This window comes from Dermacentor andersoni, chromosome 8, assembly GCF_023375885.2.
Source record: "Dermacentor andersoni chromosome 8, qqDerAnde1_hic_scaffold, whole genome shotgun sequence".
Lineage (NCBI taxonomy): Eukaryota > Metazoa > Arthropoda > Arachnida > Ixodida > Ixodidae > Dermacentor > Dermacentor andersoni.
This window is the reverse complement of record NC_092821.1, coordinates 39,499,977-39,519,852: the sequence shown is the minus strand read 5'-3', so window position 1 is coordinate 39,519,852 and position 19,876 is coordinate 39,499,977. Positions and strand designations below refer to the sequence as shown.

The 19,876-nt window shown below is 50.2% G+C and overlaps 4 non-coding genes across 4 annotated transcripts; all 4 read left to right on the top strand.

Annotated features, from left to right (window-relative positions):
* Positions 1–2,502: 2,502 nt before the first annotated feature.
* TRNAI-UAU (transfer RNA isoleucine (anticodon UAU)) lies at positions 2,503–2,594 on the top strand. The gene is given in 2 exon segments: positions 2,503–2,540; positions 2,559–2,594. It is a non-coding gene; the product is annotated as a tRNA-Ile (tRNA).
* A 105-nt stretch (positions 2,595–2,699) lies between these two features.
* TRNAI-UAU (transfer RNA isoleucine (anticodon UAU)) lies at positions 2,700–2,791 on the top strand. Its single transcript is given in 2 exon segments — positions 2,700–2,737; positions 2,756–2,791. It is a non-coding gene; the product is annotated as a tRNA-Ile (tRNA).
* A 105-nt stretch (positions 2,792–2,896) lies between these two features.
* Positions 2,897–2,988, top strand: TRNAI-UAU (transfer RNA isoleucine (anticodon UAU)). Its single transcript is given in 2 exon segments — positions 2,897–2,934; positions 2,953–2,988. It is a non-coding gene; the product is annotated as a tRNA-Ile (tRNA).
* A 105-nt stretch (positions 2,989–3,093) lies between these two features.
* TRNAI-UAU (transfer RNA isoleucine (anticodon UAU)) lies at positions 3,094–3,185 on the top strand. The gene is given in 2 exon segments: positions 3,094–3,131; positions 3,150–3,185. It is a non-coding gene; the product is annotated as a tRNA-Ile (tRNA).
* The last annotated feature ends 16,691 nt before the right edge of the window (positions 3,186–19,876 follow it).

Sequence of the window (19,876 nt, the reverse complement as noted above, 5' to 3'; positions counted from 1 at the left end):
AACATCAAGGAAAAACTTGAAAAGTTCGACAAAGAGCGTTATCAAGGCGCTATCGTGCGTGCGCGAGCAGATGCACTAGTGGCAGGGGAGACGCCCACGAAAAGGGCGCTGGGTCTTGAGAAGGCGCACGGACGGCGAAACCACATCGATAAAATTCTATTGAACGGGACTGTCGTTGAAGACAGTGAGAGCATTGGGAGCGCCTTCTTCGAGTACTACCAGTCACTCTTTGCATTTCAGGCAGCGAATGTAGGGGGTTTTAAAGCGGATTTTCTTAATCTCATGCCGCGAATAAGTGATGATACCAAAGAACGATTAGAAGCCAAAATAACTGAGGGGGAAGTAGAAAAGGCAATCGACGATTTGAACCTTGGAAAGTCGCCTGGACCTGATGGCCTCTGCGCTGGGTGGTATAAGGCGTTTAAGAGAGAATTGGCGCCATTGTTGGCAGAGGTATTAAATGACGCGTATCAGCAGAAATGTTTGCCCCCTTCCTTTGGAAAAGCGCACACCATACTAATACCTAAGAGCGATCAAATAGATAAACTAAAATTAGTGTCGTTCTATAGGCCAATAACACTAACAAATGTTGATTACAAGATATTTATGAAGATTTTAGCTACTAGACTCCAAGGCGTCATCAAAGAAATAGTCGGAGACCATCAAACTTGTGGCATCAGAGGGCGAACTATTTTTTCTAACATTCATAAGATGCGATGTGTTCTCGAGTGCTGTGACGTCAACGGAGGTGGCGTTGCGGTTCTTCAGCTCGATCTAGAGAAAGCTTTCGATTGTGTCGCGCATGTTATTTTGTTTACCATCTTGGATCACGTTAATGTCGGTTCCATCATCACTGAGGGCGTGGCCTTGGCGTACAAGAATTGCACAACCAGATTAATTGTTAATAAGTCATTGGGGGCCCCCATTAACATTATGCGTTCAGTGCGCCAAGGCTGTCCCCTCAGCCCACTTCTGTTTGCTATTTATATAGAGGCCATGTGCGTGGCAATCAATGAAAATGACAAAATACGTGGTTTTAGATTGGCAGCGACAGAAGTGAAGCTATTGGCGTATGCAGACGACATTGCAGTGTGTTGCATAGATAAACCAAGCGTAACCGAAGCAATAACTGTAGTAAATCATTTCTGTGAAGTGTCTGGTAGCAGAGTAAATTGGAGCAAATCCCTCGGACTGTGGCACGGGGACTGGCTTTCCGCACCGGACTATTTCGCGAGTGTGAGCTGGGTGAGAACTCCGATGAGGTATCTAGGTGTTCCCCTAGATAGTTACAATAGCAGTGATGAATATTGGAGGAAGCAAACGAGTGAAATTAAAGAAAAATTAGACAAATGGAAAGCTACTAACCTGTCTGTATTTGCAAGAGCGACAGTTTGTAACATCTTTTTAGTCGCCAAGTTATACTACGTTATACAAGCGTTATATTGTTCTAGAGTAAATGTGCAAAGGCTGCACAGAGTGTTTGCGGTGTTCATCTGGGGTTCAACCTGGGAAAGGTGCAGTCGAACAAATTTGTTCAGAAGAGTGAAGGACGGGGGTGTGGGTTTGGCGCATCTTTTTGTTCGACAACTAGTAAACCGATTTTTGTTTTTCCGCGACGTGCGCGATCCTTTCCTGCGCACCGTATGTCAGCACAGATTGACCGACGCATTGCCGGCACATGTTGTCAGTACGGCCGGCATAACCGGAAGACTTCGTGGCTATTTTAAGGAAGTGGTAGACAGTGTGCGTTTTCTTACTGTTCGTTTTTCAAGTGATTACTTGTGTCAAGTGAAAAGGAAAACGCTGTATAAAGATGTGTGCGACATTGTTTTCCCAGTGCCGTTATACAAAGCCATGTACAGTGGAGGGCCAGGACAGGACGTCCTTAAACGGGTTAAACGCATGCAGGTGCCACCAGGGGTAAAATCCTTCTTTTTTAGGCTCCACACTGGAACCCTGTCCGTGAAGACTTTTATGGAAGAACGAGGCTGTCTCGTACCTTGGGGTTCTCACTGCTTGATCTGCAAGAAGCCCGAAACCATAGATCATGTGTTCTTGCACTGCTGGGCTGCTGTGTTCTTCTGGGACGTCTTGAAGCGAACCCTGAAGAAAGAATTACCTGTAAACCCCCAAGGGATCAGGTATCTGCCTATTAAGGATGAAGATGGCATCCCATATGACTTCATTATGGTGAATGCCCTCCACTGTATATGGCGGTCTCGAATGGCTGGGTACCACTGCGATCCCGACGCACGGCCGGTTCATATATATTTCAGAGAATGTATGTCGCGGTTTCTTGATGTACAGAAAATGCAAGAATGTGCACCGGATTGGCTGTCGAGGCTAGAACCTCTCACAGCCATGAAGGAATTTTAATTTGACAACGCCGGTCCTATACGGACGGATGGCATTATTGTAATTTTTTTTCGCTGTTTTCCATTTGTGAGATGCGTGTATTTTCTGTGTTATGTCAAAGACCGGCATTAAATTAAAAAAAAAAAATCCCCAGTGGCACAATTGGTTAGCGCACGGTACTTATAGAACAGTTGTCGTGAGCCATGCCGGGGTTGTGAGTTCGAGCCTCACCTGGGGAATTTTCTTTTATATTCCACATTCGAAAAAAAAAGTCCTCATAAGCATGCCTATTTATCATTCCATAGTTACCGATACATGCTCGCTTAGGTTTCTGCGGCACTCAATCCCCAGTGGCGCAATTGGTTAGCGCACGGTACTTATAGAACAGTTCTCGTGAGCCATGCCGGGGTTGTGAGTTCGAGCCTCACCTGGGGAATTTTCTTTTATATTCCACATTCGAAAAAAAAGTCCTCATAAGCGTGCCTATTTATCATTCCATAGTTACCCGATATATGCTCACTTAGGTTTCTGCGGCACTCAATCCCCAGTGGCGCAATTGGTTAGCGCACGGTACTTATAGAACAGTTCTCGTGAGCCATGCCGGGGTTGTGAGTTCGAGCCTCACCTGGGGAATTTTCTTTTATATTCCGCACTCGAAAAAAAAGTCCTCATAAGCATGCCCATTTATCATTCCATAGTTACCCGATATATGCTCGCTTAGGTTTCTGCGGCACTCAATCCCCAGTGGCACAATTGGTTAGCGCACGGTACTTATAGAACAGTTCTCGTGAGCCATGCCGGGGTTGTGAGTTCGAGCCTCACCTGGGGAATTTTCTTTTATATTCCACATTCGAAAAAAAAAGTCCTCATAAGCATGCCTATTTATCATTCCATAGTTACCGATACATGCTCGCTTAGGTTTCTGCGGCACTCAATCCCCAGTGGCACAATTGGTTAGCGCACGGTACTTATACGACAGTTCTCGTGAGCCATGCCGGGGTTGTGAGTTCGAGCATTCTGCTTCCGGCTCCCGAGCTGAACGGATCGCGGGATCATGGGCTCCAATGGAGCGGCATATGCGGCTGTTAGCCGCGGCAACAGGCTTTCGACGGAAGAAGATAAGGATTACCAGATAATTTTGCCTCGGCTACCTACAGGACGTATTGTTTTAAACACAGTTTTTTTGCACGGCGACGCTCGTGTTCGCCCGTTTCGTGTAGAAGATTTTCGAGACGCGCTTCAAGCTGTTGGTATGCTCTCTGGCGTCGTCGCCCTTGGAGCATACCAAATCAACCATGTATGGGCGGTGACGATGAAGACAGCCGAGGCTGCCCAAAAGCTGGCGGCCCTGAAGGAGCTGCAGGTGAAGGGGCGTCGCTGCCTGGTCATCGACCCCAAGGAACAACAGGTGAAGCTTCGTATCCACTGGCTTCTGCATGGGGTGGACGACGAAGACGTCAAGACCGCGCTGGCCTCCTTCGGCAAAGTGACGGAAGTGACCCGGGAGCGCTGGCGAGTGGATGGCGTTTCCGACAAGGGCTCGACGACCCGAGCAGTGCTGCTGCAGCTGAAGGCAGGAATGAAAGTCGACGACCTGCCCCACCAGATCCGCGTCGCCGGCGAGCTTGCGCTGGTGGTAGCCCCAGGACGTCCCATGCAGTGCCTGCGCTGCCGGGGCTCTGGCCACGTTCGTCGTGAATGCAACGTTCCCCGTTGCTCGCGGTGCAGGCTTTTTGGACACAACGACGCGGACTGTGTGTGTTCATACGCAGTAGCCGCGGGTTCGGCGGAGAGCGAGCCGTCGACGTTAGACCATGTAATGGACGTGACCGAGGCGGAGGAAGCGGCCACGGGAGCTGGAAACGGCAAAGTGGCGGCAGAAACCGGCGCGACGACCAAGCAAGCCGAAGGAGGAAGGAATATGCCTCCCCCCAAAGAACCAGCAGCTACAGTCGAGAGCGTGAAGACGGCCCCGCAAGAAAATGAGAGCCACCAGCGAGCTACGGATGCAACGCAGGCAGAGGCGAACGACAACGCGACCCCTGCTAGCGCTCGCGTCGAATCCGTCTCGGCACCGGTCAAGAGATCCATGCAGCACGAGGAGAAAGTCGACGGAAAGGCCGGCGGTGACTCCGAGGCACCACCCGCTAAGACGCTACCTGGAAGGCGCTCCACCCTCAAGCCTAAGCCGAACCTGGAGACTGACCGTAGGCTTACCCCGAAGCCGACCAAAGAGGAACCCGGGCGACGGCCACCGGATGGCCACGGAGGCGTCTAGCGGTCAGCTAGACGTTAAGGTGAGCACCATGCTCCGGGCCTTCTCCCCTCCGGTTTTCACCAATAATGGCTACCAACCCGTCGCTTAGCCTCGGCACGCTAAACGTTCGAGGTCTGGCCGCCAAAAGGAAACAGAGTCAGGTTTACAGACTACTAGTGGACCACGACCTCGACGTTTTAGCCGTGCTAGAAACCAAGGTAGACGGCGAGGAGGAGACCGGGAGCATGGTGCAAAGGTTCACGTATAACTACTATACGGTAGTGAGCCACGCCTTAGGGACTTGGGCAGGGTGTGTGCTGTTCGTGAGGAAGCTCCCTGGTCTTGTTATAGATGGTTACTTCTCCTGTACTTCTGGTCGACTTGTCTTTTGTGACTTCAGCTATTGTAATGTCCAATGGCGCGTGTTTTGCATTTATGCGCCTAATACTGTGCAAGAGAGGGCAAATTTCTTTTTGAGTTTAAAGCATCATTTACATGTGCAAAAAATGATAGCCTGTGTAGGCGACTTCAACTGCGTATTGAAAGCAGAGGATAGGTCTACGCGTCGCGTGGTTTGTGACAAAAGTAGTGATATCCTGGCGCAGATTACACACGAATTCGAATTAGAAGATATCGCAGAATGTTTTCGCGGTCACGGAGACGTAAGCTACACTCACTTTCAGGGCACAAGTCACGCACGCTTAGACCGTATCTATCTTTCATATGATTTAGTTGAAAAATGCCAGTGCTACACAGTTACGGCCATATCATATTCTGACCACTGCCTGGTAAAATGCACGGTGGGCAGGAAGAAAGAGCGAAACAAGTTCGTCTGGGAACTGTGGAAATTGAATGCAGAGCTGTTACAGGATGAAACTTTTAACGAAAATGCAGTGGCTGCTCTGAATTCTTTTGGAGCAGACAGTTCTACGAAATTTGGTGAGAAATGGGAGTTGCTGAAGCAAAGCATTAAATTGAAGGCAATCGAAAGAAGTAGCGTACTGCGATATGAACAAAAGGCCAGAGAAAAGGATTTAACAACATTGCTAGAAAAATTTGCGAAGCTTGAATGCATGCAATCTGGCGCCTATCAACAAGATATGCGCGCCGTTAAGAAGAAGCTCGAGGTATTCGACGAAGATCGCTTCCGAGGGGCGCTAGTGCGCGCCAGAGCAGAAAGGCTATCATGCGGGGAAACGCCAACGAAAAGAGCACTGGGGCTAGAAAAAAAGCACTCGAGACGTAAGCAGATTGAGGCTATCGAATATGAAGGGGTGGTATTAACGGATAACAATGATATAGGGCGTGCTTTCTTTGAGCATTACAAAGAACGTTTTGCATTCAGGCCTGTCAACATGCACGATTTCAAGAAATTATTTTTGCAACGAATCCCACAGCTGTCGAGTGAGGTTAAAGAAACCTTAGAACGACCATTAACAGAACATGAAGTGATGAAAGCCATCGAAGACCTGAATCCTGGGAAGTCGCCAGGTCCAGACGGTCTTTGTGCCGCTTGGTACAAATCGTTCAAAAGTCACCTAGTTCCTATCTTAACAGCAGTTTTCAATGAAGCATATTGTCACGTGGTGGTGACGTTGAATAACACAGTAGCAATACTGTGAACGACAAAACAAACTTTTATTGTGCGAACCTGTGCCCACAAAACAGGCTACACTTATAGCACAACGATAGCGGCGAACACGATCGGCGATCGTCGAAAATCTGATCAGCGGGTCAAGCGCGTCGGCTTTTATACAGCAGTCATCGAATGTTCCAGTCTAATTGTTCGGACCCGCGTGCCTTCCACAAAGTTCTACACCATTCGCGTCACGCGATGAAATTAGATAATACAAGGTTCGGCGACAACAGACAGCGGATAGAAGCATCGATAACTTTCCAGAAACTTCGGATACATGCAGGCGCGTCCCGCGCTGTGCGATAACATTTGTTCGGCGGCGAAACGTGGTCGCCCGGAAAAGATAAGTACACGTGTCAATACCCCCCTCTTAAAAAGCATCGACCCGATGCTGCAAACAAACGAAGTTAATAAACAAAAGCACTCGTAGCAAAGAAAAGATAATGAAGTTCGTCAGCGTCCGTAAAAGGGTTTAAGGCGCACCACGTGGACCACTTCAGATCGTGCGCGGCGCCGCTGTGAATGCGAAATGCCGTCTGGCACGACCTCATAGTCCAGAGCGCCAATACGTCGGATGACCTTGTAAGGTCCGAAATAGCGTCGGAGTAGTTTCTCACTGAGTCCTCGTCGGCGTATAGGGGTCCAGACCCAAACACGGTCGCCAGGCTGGTACTCGACGAAGCGTCGTCGGAGGTTGTAGTGTCGGCTGTCGGTCCTCTGCTGGCTCTTGATTCGCAGGCGGGCGAGCTGTCGGGCTTCTTCGGCGCGCTGGAGATAGCTAGCGACGTCAACATTCTCTTCGTCAGTTACGTGCGGCAGCATGGCGTCAAGCGTCGTCGTCGGGTTCCTGCCGTAAACCAGCTTAAACGGCGTGATCTGTGTTGTTTCTTGCACCGCCGTGTTGTACGCAAAGGTTACGTACGGCAGGATCGCGTCCCACGTCTTGTGTTCGACGTCGACGTACATTGCTAGCATGTCGGCGAGGGTCTTGTTCAGGCGCCCCGTGAGACCATTCGTCTGCGGATGGTAGGCAGTTGTCCTCCGGTGGCTTGTCTGGCTGTACTGCAGAATGGCTTGGGTGAGCTCTGCTGTAAAAGCCGTTCCTCTGTGGGTGATGAGGACTTCTGGGGCACCGTGTCGCAGCAGGATGTTCTCGACGAAAAATTTCGCCACTTCGGCTGCGCTGCCTTTTGGTAGAGCTTTAGTTTCAGCAAAGCGGGTGAGATAGTCCGTCGCCACGACGATCCACTTATTCCCGGATGTTGATATCGGAAACGGCCCCAACAAATCCATCCCAATCTGCTGGAATGGTCGGCGAGGAGGTTCGATCGGCTGTAGTAATCCTGCTGGCCTTGTCGGTGGTGTCTTGCGTCGTTGACAGTCTCGGCATGTCTTGACGTAACGCGCGACGTCGGCGGTCAGACGCGGCCAGTAATACCTTTCCTGTATTCTCGACAGCGTCCGGGAGAATCCGAGGTGCCCAGCGGTTGGATCGTCGTGTAGGGCGTGCAGTATTTCTGGACGCAGCGCTGACGGTACAACAAGAAGGTAGCTGGCGCGGACTGGTGAGAAGTTCTTCTTCACGAGCAGGTTGTTTTGTAGCGTGAACGACGACAACCCGCGCTTAAATGCCCTAGGGACAACGTCGGTGTTTCCTTCCAAATACTCGACGAGGCCTTTTAGCTCCGGGTCTGCTCGTTGCTGTTTAGTGAAGTCTTCCGCGCTTATTATCCCAAGGAAGGCGTCGTCGTCCTCGTCGTCTTGCGGCGGGGGATCGATGGGGGCGCGCGATAAGCAGTCGGCGCCGGAGTGTTTTCTTCCGGACTTGTATATTACCGTGACGTCATATTCTTGTAGTCTGAGGCTCCACCGCGCCAGCCATCCTGAAGGGTCCTTTAAGTTAGCTAGCCAACACAATGCATGGTGGTCACTGACGACTTTGAATGGCCTGCCATAGAGGTAAGGGCGGAATTTAGCTATAGCCCAAATGATGGCGAGGCATTCCTTTTCAGTCGTAGAATAGTTGCTTTCCGCTTTTGACAGCGACCGGCTAGCATACGATATCACCCTTTCAAGTCCTTCTTTCCTCTGGACTAGGACGGCACCGAGGCCTAGGCTACTGGCGTCAGTGTGGATTTCGGTATCGGCGTCCTCGTCGAAGTGTGCAAGTACCGGCGGCGACTGCATGCGTCGTTTGAGTTCTTGAAATGCCTTGGCCTGCGGCGTTTCCCACTTGAACGCGACATCACATTTGGTTAGATGTGTTAGCGGCTCCGCGATGCGTGAGAAATCCTTGACAAAGCGCCTATAGTAGGCACACATGCCAAGGAATCTGCGCACTGCCTTCTTGTCGGTTGGCTGCGGGAACTTTGCGATGGCAGCTGTCTTCTGTGGGTCGGGGCGTACTCCTGATTTGCTGATCACGTGGCCTAGGAACAAAAGCTCATCGTAAGCGAAGCGGCACTTTTCTGGTTTCAGAGTGAGCCCTGATGACTTGATGGCCTCTAGTACTGTGGCAAGCCGCCTAAGGTGATCGTCGAAATTTCCGGCGAATACAACGACGTCATCCAAGTAAACGAGACAGGTCTGCCACTTCAATCCTGCTAAAACCGTGTCCATCACGCGCTGGAACGTCGCAGGGGCCGAGCACACTCCAAATGGCATGACCTTGAACTCGTAGAGGCCATCTGGGGTGATGAAGGCGGTCTTTTCGCGATCTCTTTCATCGACTTCTATTTGCCAATAGCCAGACTTGAGGTCCATCGAAGAAAAGTATTTAGCGTTGCAGAGCCGATCCAATGCGTCGTCTATCCGTGGAAGGGGGTACACATCCTTCTTCGTGATCTTGTTCAGTCGAAGATAATCGACGCAGAAGCGTAGGGTTCCGTCCTTTTTCTTTACCAGGACTACAGGAGAGGCCCACGGGCTTTTCGACGGCTGGATGATGTCGTCGCGCAGCATTTCGTCGACTTGTTGCCTAATAGCTTCACGTTCTCGCGTCGAAACTCGGTAAGGGCTCTGGCGGAGTGGCCGAGCGCTCTCTTCGGTTATTATGCGATGCTTTGCAACTGGTGTTTGTCGAATCCTCGATGACGTCGAAAAGCAGTCTTTGTATTGTCGGAGAAGACTTCTGATCTGTTGCTGCTTACTCATAGGAAGACTTGGATTCACGTCGAAGTCTGGTTCGGGGGCAATGCTCATCGGGGTAGATGCGGCTGAATCCGAGAGGACAAAGGCATTGCTGGTTTCCACAATTTCCTCGATGTATGCGATTGTCGTGCCCTTGTTGATGTGCTTGAACTCTTGGCTGAAGTTGGTTAGCATAACTTCCACTTGCCCTCCGTGGAGTCGAGCGATCCCTCTTGCGACGCAAATTTCACGGTCGAGCAGTAGATGTTGGTCGCCCTCGATGACGCCATCTACGTCAGCGGGTGTTTCAGTGCCGACGGAAATAATAATGCTGGAGCGCGGCGGGATGCTCACTTGATCTTCGAGCACACTCAAGGCGTGGTGACTACGACAGCTCTCCGGCGGTATCGCTTGATCTTGTGACAGGGTTATCGATTTCGACTTCAGGTCGATGACTGCGCCATGTTGATTCAGGAAGTCCATGCCGAGAATGACGTCTCGTGAACACTGTTGGAGGACAACGAAGGTGGCAGGGTAAGTCCGGTCATGAACGGTAATTCTTGCCGTGCAGATTCCAGTCGGCGTAATCAGGTGTCCTCCAACGGTGCGAATTTGAGGGCCTTCCCATGCAGTCTTAACTTTCCTCAACTGGGCTGCGATGGGTCCACTCATGACGGAGTAATCGGCTCCTGTGTCTACTAAGGCGGTGACTGCGTGGCCGTCGAGAAGCACGTCGAGGTCGGTGGTTCTTCGTCTTGCGTTACAGTTAGGTCTCGGCGTCGGATCACGGCTGCGTCGTGTTGAACTGACGCTGGAACGTCGCGCCATCAAGTCGTCTTTCGTCGGTGTAGTCTTGGCTTCCTGACTTCGTCGGGACGGCGGCGTGTCGTCATTAGGTCGTCGAGATGGTTTCTTCGTCGTCTTCGTCGGCGGCGGAGGATCTTCGTCAGTTCGACGAACAGCAACCGCACCTCCATCGGTTGCTGCTTTTAGTTTTCCGGATACGGGCTCGCTGACCGGCCCCGGGCTGGGCCAGTGTATGTACGGCGCTGCGGCGACAGGTAGCGGCCTGGTGATGGCGAACGGGAAGGTCGTCGAGGGCTCCATTGAGTGGCGGTGAGGTAGTCGGCGATATCGCGAGGGCGTTCACCTCGCTGCGGGCGCGGAGCATTGACGGCGAAACCTCGCAGTCCCATCTCCCGGTATGGGCATCGGCGATACACATGGCCGGCTTCTCCGCAGTGATAGCAGAGCGGACGGTGGTCGGGGGCTCGCCAAATGTCTGTCTTCCTCGCGTAGGTGCGCTGGGCGACGGGTGGGCATGCTGGCGGCGGCGGCGGCGGCGGGGGACGACGGAATTGCGTCGTTGCAGGGCCCTGGCGTGGTCGCGGAGGATGACCTTGACGGCGTGCGACGGCGGCGTAGGTCCTCGCTTCCGGCTGGGGCTGCGGTAATAGAGGTTGCACCTCTGGAACCCCAAGCGATCGCTGAACCTCATCTTTCACGATGTCAGCGATCGAAGCTACTTGAGGCTGCGACGAAGGCAGGACCTTGCGCACTTCTTCGCGCACAATGGCCCTGATGGTCTCTTGAAGGTCGTCCGAACCCAGTTCTTGGATGGCATACTGCGACGTGTGCCCCTGGCGGTTATATTGCCGGGTGCGCATCTCCAGAGTTTTCTCGATCGTCGATGCCTCTGCAGAAAACTCAGCCACAGTCTTCGGTGGGTTACGAATAAGTCCGGCGAAAAGGTCTTGCTTGACGCCGCGCATCAGGAAGCGAAATTTTTTCTCCTCCGACATTTCCGGGTCGGCGTGCCGGAAAAGACGGGCCATCTCCTCCGTGAAGATCGCGATCGTCTCGTTTGGCAGCTGCACTCTGGTTTCTAGTAGAGCTTGGGCTCGCTCTTTTCGCACGACGCTTGTAAACGTGTGCAAGAAGCCGCTTCGGAAAAGGTCCCACGTCGTTAAGGTGGCTTCCCGATTCTCGAACCACGTCCTGGCGGCGTCTTCCAATGCGAAATAGACATGCCGCAGCTTGTCGTCGCTGTCCCAACTGTTAAACTTAGCGACCCTCTCATACGTTTCGAGCCAGGTTTCCGGGTCCTCGAATGTTGATCCGTGGAACGTCGGAGGTTCCCTGGGTTGCTGCAGCACGATGGGGGACGCTGGGGCTGCCATTGGGGTTGCCTTGTCCACAATCTTCTTGGTCTTCTCAGGTAGAAGTCCGTGCTCCGGGGGCAGCTGTTGAAGACGGCGGCTTGCTCGATGCTCCGGGACTACGTTGGTGTTCTCTTTGCGGTCCGGGCTTTGATCACGGCTTGTCGGGGGCGTCCGGTACATGAACGAAAAGCACCTCCACCAGATGTCACGTGGTGGTGACGTTGAATAACACAGTAGCAATACTGTGAACGACAAAACAAACTTTTATTGGGCGAACCTGTGCCCACAAAACAGGCTACACTTATAGCACAACGATAGCGGCGAACACGATCGGCGATCGTCGAAAATCTGATCAGCGGGTCAAGCGCGTCGGCTTTTATACAGCAGTCATCGAATGTTCCAGTCCAATTGTTCGGACCCGCGTGCCTTCCACAAAGTTCTACACCATTCGCGTCACGCGATGAAATTAGATAATACAAGGTTCGGCGACAACAGACAGCGGATAGAAGCATCGATAACTTTCCAGAAACTTCGGATACATGCAGGCGCGTCCCGGGCTGTGCGATAACATTTGTTCGGCGGCGAAACGTGGTCGCCCGAAAAAGATAAGTACACGTGTCAATATGAACTGAAAATACTTCCACCGTCCTTTGGCCAGTTCCATATAGTACTAATACCGAAAACAGAAGAGACCGAAAAGCTCGAGCAACTTTCATACTACAGACCCATAGCGCTTACTAACTGCGACTACAAAATATTGATGAAGGTGTTGGCACGACGGGTCCAGTCAGTTATTCAGGAAGTAGTCGGCCCAAACCAGACGTGTGGTATTCGTGGAAGAACCATTTTCACTAACATCCATACAATGAAGTGTGTGCTGGAGTGTTGTGACGCCATGTGCGATGCAGTAGCCATCTTCCAGCTAGACTTGGAGAAGGCGTTTGATTGTGTTTCTCACGACATATTGCTTACCATCCTTGAACACGTTAATTTTGGCCACATAATCACTGAAGGGGTGACCCTGGCCTACCAGAGCTGCTATACTAGACCTATAATTAATCAGATGTTGGGGGCCACCATTAACGTGAAGCGCTCCGTTCGCCAGGATTGTCCACTCAGTCCACTCCTGTTTTGTGTCTACATAGAAACGCTATGTCTGGCCATCATCGAAAATGAATGTATTAAGGAGTTTTGTCTTCAATCAGCAGAAGTGAAGCTACTGGCATACGCTGACGATGTGGCTGTGTGCTGTAAAGACAAACAAATTGTATTTAATACTGTTAATATCGTCAAAAAGTTTAGTAACGTCACTAACAGCTACGTTAACTGGCAGAAATGTTTGGGGTTTTGGCATGGAAGATGGGCGTCTACACCAGACCACTTTTCGAACGTAAACTGGGTCACGACGCCAGTTAAGTACCTTGGAGCACCCCTTGATGCCTACAAGAACAGTAGCGAGTACTGGAAGGAGCGGACAAAAGAACTAAAAGAAAAAGCGGACCGATGAAACGCCGTTCACTTGTCAATGTTCGCGAGAGCTACAGCGTGCAACATGTTTCTCGTGTCAAAGATCTGGTACGTAATGCAGGTCCTACAGTGTTCTCGTATTAATGTGCAGAAACTGCACCGCGTGTTCGCTGTATTCGTGTGGGCATCGAGCTGGGAGCGATGCAGCCGAGATAATCTCTTCCGACGTGTGAATGATGGTGGTCTGGGGTTGGCGCACCTTTTCTTGCGTCAACTGGTGAATAGATTCTTCTTCTTTCGAGATACAAACGACCCATTTCTGCGCACGGTGATATAAATGAGGCTGTCAAGATCACTTCCCGAATTCGTTGTAGGTACGGAAATAATGCCAGGACCAGTCCGTGGTTTCTTTCGGAAAATAGTTCAGAGTGTTTATTTTTTGCGTGTTCGTTTTTCAGGTGCATATTTATGGAGTGCAAAACGGAAAAAGCTATATCGTGACTTGTGTGACAGTGTATTGCTTGTACCCATGTACAGAGCCGTGTACAGTGGAGGCCCAGGCCTAGACGTACTGAAAAGAGTGAAGATGATGCCAGTTCAGCCAGCCACGAAATCGTTCTTTTTCAAATTATATACCGGCACTTTACCTGTTAAAATCTTCCTGGAACAACGTGGGTTCTACATGCCATGGGGAACACATTGCCTTATTTGTAAAAAACCAGAAACCATAGAACATGTCTTCATCCACTGTTGGGAAGGGGTTTTTTTCTGGGACGTGCTGCAAAGGACTCTAAAAAAGGAGTTACCGATAGTTCCCCACGGAATCAGGTTTCTGCCAGTAAGTGACGACGAAGGTTTCCCGTACGACGTCATCATGCTTACGGGCCTCCACTGTTTATGGCGCGCAGGAATGGCGGGCTACCATTGTGACCCGGACGCCCGACCGGCGCGTGTATACTTCCGGGAATGCATGCAACGGTATGTGGAAGGGCAGAAGTTGTAACAGCCTGTTCCTGAGTGGCTGTGCAGGGTTGAACCCCTGACAGCACTGAAGGAATTTTAATAAGACAACGTCATTCCATAGTAGCCGACGGCAACGAATGTGATATCATTGTTTCTTGTTCGATTTTTGTATTCATTCCTGTTTTGTTTCGTGTTTTTGTATATCATTTAAGGCATTTTTGTTGACATGTCGAGGACTGGGAATAAAGAAAAAAAAAGGTTTTTGCTGCACTCAATCGCCAGTGGCGCAATTGGTTAGCGCACGGTACTTATAAAACAGTTCTCGTGAGCCATGCCGGGGTTCTGAGTTGGAGCCTCACCTGGGGCATGTTCTTTTATATTCGACATACGAAAAAAAAAGTCCTCATACGCACGCCAATTTATCATTCCATTTCACCCGATATATGCTCACTTAGGTTTCTGCCGTGTGGAACGGCTGTGCTCGAAAATGCTCTCTGCTGGAAACAGCGTATCGGCCCCAGGCCGAGGATCGTCGACCCCGTTTTCGAACGAAGATGCAAGCTACAAAGTTGTCCTCCCGCGTCTACCCACCGGTAACGATGTTTTGAATTCTATTTTCCTTCATGTGGACTTGAGTGGCAGACCATACCGTGCTCCCGACTTCCGAGACGCCCTGCTTGAGCTAGTGAATACTTCAGATATTGTAGGTGTCGGACAGTTTTAAATGAGCCATGTATGGATGGTTACGTGCGCTAGTAGTGCGGCAAAACAGACTCTCGTCGCCTGTGGTGAGCTCCGTGTCAAAGAGCTGAAGTGCATGGTGATAGATCCGGTGATAGATCAAGCTTAAATTACTATGGCTTCCACCTCACCTTGAACCACGACGCGTTGAAGAGGCGTTCCAGGCCTATGGTCAGGTGAAGTCGGTGGAGAGAGAAGTATGGAGATGCACTGGCATGGAACAGTGGGTGACAACAAACCGGGAGGTTTCCTTGGTGCTCAAGGACACTATCACCGTAACCTCAATACCGCACATTATGTCCATTTATGGACACCAGTGCCTCGTACTTATCCCCGGTAGGCCTCCGCCATGCCTTCGTTGCAAGCGTGTGGGACACGTTCGACGACAATGCAGAACACCGAGATGCTTACAGTGCCACCGATTTGGTCACTCAGCGGACGCCTGCGTGTCCACCTATGCCAATAAGCTTCGTTCTGGGCAATATAGCGCAGACGAGCCACAACTGGACCATCTCATGGATTCTACAGAGGTAGTAGATGCCACCGGAGAGACTACAGGTGGCATTAGGGACGAAGACCAGGAGTCCTTGAAGCCAATGCCAAGCAGTCACAACAGCTCAAGTAATACTAGCGAAGCTACCGGCGAGGATGACTCAGTTTGCCCACCTGGCCTAGCAAGCCTTAAAGAAAAGCCCCCTGATGACAAGGAAGAAGAGGAAGAGGCGATGGGCATAAGTCAGGCAAGGAAACGTCCGGCACCATGCAACGACGAAGCAACAGAAAGTGCACTACAGGCGCCCGAGAAAGTGTCTCCTAGTGCTCAGCGAACTCCCTCTCCTGGTGATAATGTGCCGCGCCGGTTTTATCAGCGTAGTCAGAAGAGTGCCACAAAGAAGTCCAAAGGGAGCAAGACTACAGATTTACCTGTGGCCAAAGGCGATGAAACACAAAAGCTTTAGGTGAGCAAAATGGCTACCGCCTTCACCCTCCCCTTATGTGTAGGGACACGCAACGTACGTGGGCTGAAGAATATAAGGCGTCAGCAGCAGTTACTACACGTGCTTAGGCAGCATGAAGTTGATGCTGGTGCAGTGCAAGAGACAAACATATCGTCTGCTGGTGATGTCAACCTTGCGCTGCAATTTTTTCAACCTGATTACGAGGTGTGTATAAGCCAAGCATGTGGTGCTTCCGCTGGATGTTTTTTGTTAGTCAGAAAGCAGTTAAATCATTCTTCATTGTCGCTGCGTGTTGATGGGGAAGGCCACCTTATATGCTGTGACCTCTCTTTTCATTCCCGTAATTGACGATTTATTTGCGTTTATGCTCCCTCAAAAGTGAGTGACAGGAAGCCTTTCTTCCTCTCACTTGCTCCGCTCCTAGATACTGACAAAGATTTGGTAATGTTGGGAGACTTCAACTGTGTTTGTCATTCCAGAGACCACTCATACCTAACTAATCGTTATGACGCAAGTGCTACTTTCCTGCATCAGTTAACGGAAGATCACAATCCAATAGACGTGGGCGCCTACACACCATCTTGGGTGCGGTTCACGCACTTTCAAGGCGTCTCCCATGCTCGACTTCATCGTGTGTATGTTTCGACGAATCTCTGGTCTAACATTCACAACTACGCCGTGAAGCCTGTATTTTTCACAGACCACTGTCACGGCCGCTGGATGAAAACGCACTTGTGTGTTTTCATCGAACGGCCGTGCCACTGTTTAGTAGCTGTTTCATGGGGTCCCCGAAAATTTCGCAGGTTTGCTCCAAACTGGGAACTGTGGAAACTTAATACACAACATTTGCGAGAGGAAAGTTTTGTAAACAAAGTGAAAGAATTATGGCTAGAAATAACACAATGTCAACAGCTTCCTTTGTTCGCTCAACGGGAAATGTTCAAAATTAGAGTAAAAAATGAGGCGATTGCCATTTCATGTGAGCTGTCTCAAAGAAAAAAAGCTGAAAAGCATTACCTTCATGATCTACTTCACAAGCTGCACGCTTTCGAAAGCCAGGAACCAGGGTTGTATAGTGATGAAATAAACACAGTTCGCGCACAAATACAGAAATATGAGACGGAAGTGTACAAAGGAGCAATGGTGCGTTCACGCACAACTCGCTTCACAGAGGAACAGCCCACAAAAAGGGCTCTCGGTGGTGAAAAGCGATACGCGCTTTCCAAGCAAATATTGGAAATTGAGTCTGGCGGGTCTATATACACAGACACGTCCCAAATAAGAAGCCTATTTGAAGCTCACTATAAAGATCTTTTCGCTGCAGTTAAGCCTCAGAATGGATACGAAGAAAACGCTGATCAGTTTATTTTGCTCATGCCACACTTAGAAGAAGATGATCGACTCAGCGTTGATGGGCCAATAACTCGAGAAGAAATTAATTTTGCCGTCGAAACGCTGCAGAAGAACAAGACGCCTGGTCCTGATGGCCTTAGTGCTGAATTTTATATAAAATTTCAGGAATTCCTGTGTCCTTTTCTGGAGCAGCTTTTCGAGGAAGCCTATCTATATGGTGAGCTTCCTCCATCTTTCTACCAGGGCCAGACAACCTTAATATCAAAAAGCACTGATGATCAAACAATAAAGAGAGTAAGCGGATATAGGCCGATATCGTTATGTAACGTGGATTACAAAATATTTGCAAAAATACTGACAAATAGATTGCAGACAGTCATTACTAAATTAGTAGGTGATCATCAAACATGCGGAATTCTAGGCCGCTCTATACAGACAAATGTTCATATCGCACGTTCAGTCCTTGAGTGCATAGAGGGTAGTACGAATCAAGTAGCTCTTCTCCAGATTGACCTCGCCAAAGCCTTTGATAAGGTTCAACACGAATTTTTGTTCCAACTACTGCGACATCTTCAGTTAGGGGATGTATTATACAATGGTATAACACTTTGTTATAAACATTGCACTACAAAGTTAATTGTGAACCGTACCCTCTCAGATATAATACAAGTACAGTCATCCGTTCGTCAAGGCTGTCCGCTCTGGCCTTTACTCTTCGCCATATACTTACAACCGCTTTGCTTAAGCGTGCTTTGCGACTCGAGCATTAAAGGATACATGTATGCCGATGAGGAAATTAAAGTGCTAGCATATGCGAGCCTGTTCAAAAACAAACGGAACCGAGACACGTCTTCGTCCTCTCCCAAATCTGAGCCGCACACTAGACGGAGTCCGTTATTGCCCCCATCGTCGTTGTCTTCTAAGTAGAATATACGCTTCATTTGTCCCTCCCTAAAAGAGCATCGCCCCGATGCTAAACCAGAAATGTCACTCGCGGAAGTAAGAGCCTCTCGCATAGTTATTTGGTCACATACGGCTTCATGCGGACAACGTGCACAAGTTCAGGACAATGCGTGCGGCACCGCGTACAACTGGCACTATCGGGGACGACCTCGTACGTGACATCACTGAGTCGGCGCAATACTCGATACGGTCCGAAGTATCGTCTTAACAGCTTTTCGGAGAGGCCTCGTTTCCGTATGGGTGTCCAAACCCACACTCTGTCGCCGATGTCATAGATGACCAGTCGACGGTTAAGGTCGTAGCGCCCTGAGTCGTAGTCTTGCTGCTGGCAGATCCGCAAGCGTGCTAGCTGCCGAGCCTCTTCTGCGCGTTGCGTAAACACATCGGCGTCCATATCAGTGTCGTCAAAGTCGTGTGGAAGCATTGCATCCAACATCGTTCGTACATCCCGTCCGTTAACAAGGGTGAACGGAGTCATTCGCGTTGTCCCTTGTTTCGCCGTGTTGTATGCAAAGGTGATATGAGGCAGGATGTCGTCTCAATTTTTCTGTTCAACATCCACGTACATGGAGAGCATGTCTTCAATTGTTTTGTTTAGGCGTGCTGTTAGTCCGTTGGTTTGTGGATGGTAGGCGGTTGATTTCCAATTCGCCGTTCCACTTACCAGCAAGACGTGATCTAAAAGGGCAGCCATGAATGCGGTTCCTGGGTATGTTTTTACGACGGTTGGTGCGCCGTGTCGCAACACAATGTGCTCAATGAAAAAGCGCGCCACCTCGGCTGCTGTACTTCTCTGGATTGCCTTTGTTTCAGCGTTGCGTGTGAGATAGTCGGTTGCGACGATAACAAAGCGATTTCCTGCAGTAGAAGTAGGAAGTGGGCCCAATATATTCATTTGGATTTGGTCAAACGGTCTTCGAGGAACCTGCACAGGTTGTAGGAGGCCGGCTGCTTTCGAAGGAGGCGACTTGCGCCTCTGGCAGTCGAGGCAAGTGCGAACGTGATGTTTCATGGTGGTGGTAAGTCTCGGCCAGTAGTACCTCTGCTGCACTCTGGCCAGCGTTCTCGTTTAGCCTAAGGGACCAGAAGTCACCTCGTTGTGACAGCCTTGAAGTACTTCCGTACGAAGAGCTGCAGGAATGACGAGCAGATAGGGGGACCCGGTGGAAGAAAAGTTTCGTTTGTAAAGTGCTTTCGCCCGCAAACAAAACGACAACAGTCCTCTTGCGAAAACTCTAGGCGCTTTCGCAGATCTGCCCTCTAAGTAATTGATGAGTTCAAGCAACTCAGGGTCATCCCGTTGTTGTTGCGCGATGGTGGATGTGCCCAGAACACAAAGAAATGCAGAGTCTTCTTCGGGTGGAGCAGACGACTCTATCGGCGATCGAGACAGGCAGTCAGCATCCGTATGTCGTTTCCCCGACTTGTACTTGACAGTCATGTCAAACTTTTGCAACCGTAGGCTCTAACGCGCCAGTCGTCCCGAAGTATATTTAAGGTTTGTCAACCAACACAGTGAATGGTGGTCGCTTATAACTGTGAAGTGGCGGCCATACAAATATGGGCGAAATTTCATAACCGGCCATACTACGGTGAGGCATTCTTTCTCAGTCGTGGAGTAATTAGCCTCTGTGCGTGAGAGTGTTCTACTTGCATAGGCAAGTACTATTTCTGTGCCCTTTTGCTGTTGCACAAGAAGAGCTCCCAAGCCAACATTGCTTGCATCAGTGTGGAGCAATGTAAGAGCGGTCTCATCAAAGTGGGCTAGCACTGGAGGCGTCTGGAGACGTTCCCGCAAGTCGTTGAATGCACCTGGCTCTTCGCCGCCCCATACAAAAGCAACGTCGTCTCTCGTCAGGCGAGTTAACGGCGACGCAATATGAGCGAAGTC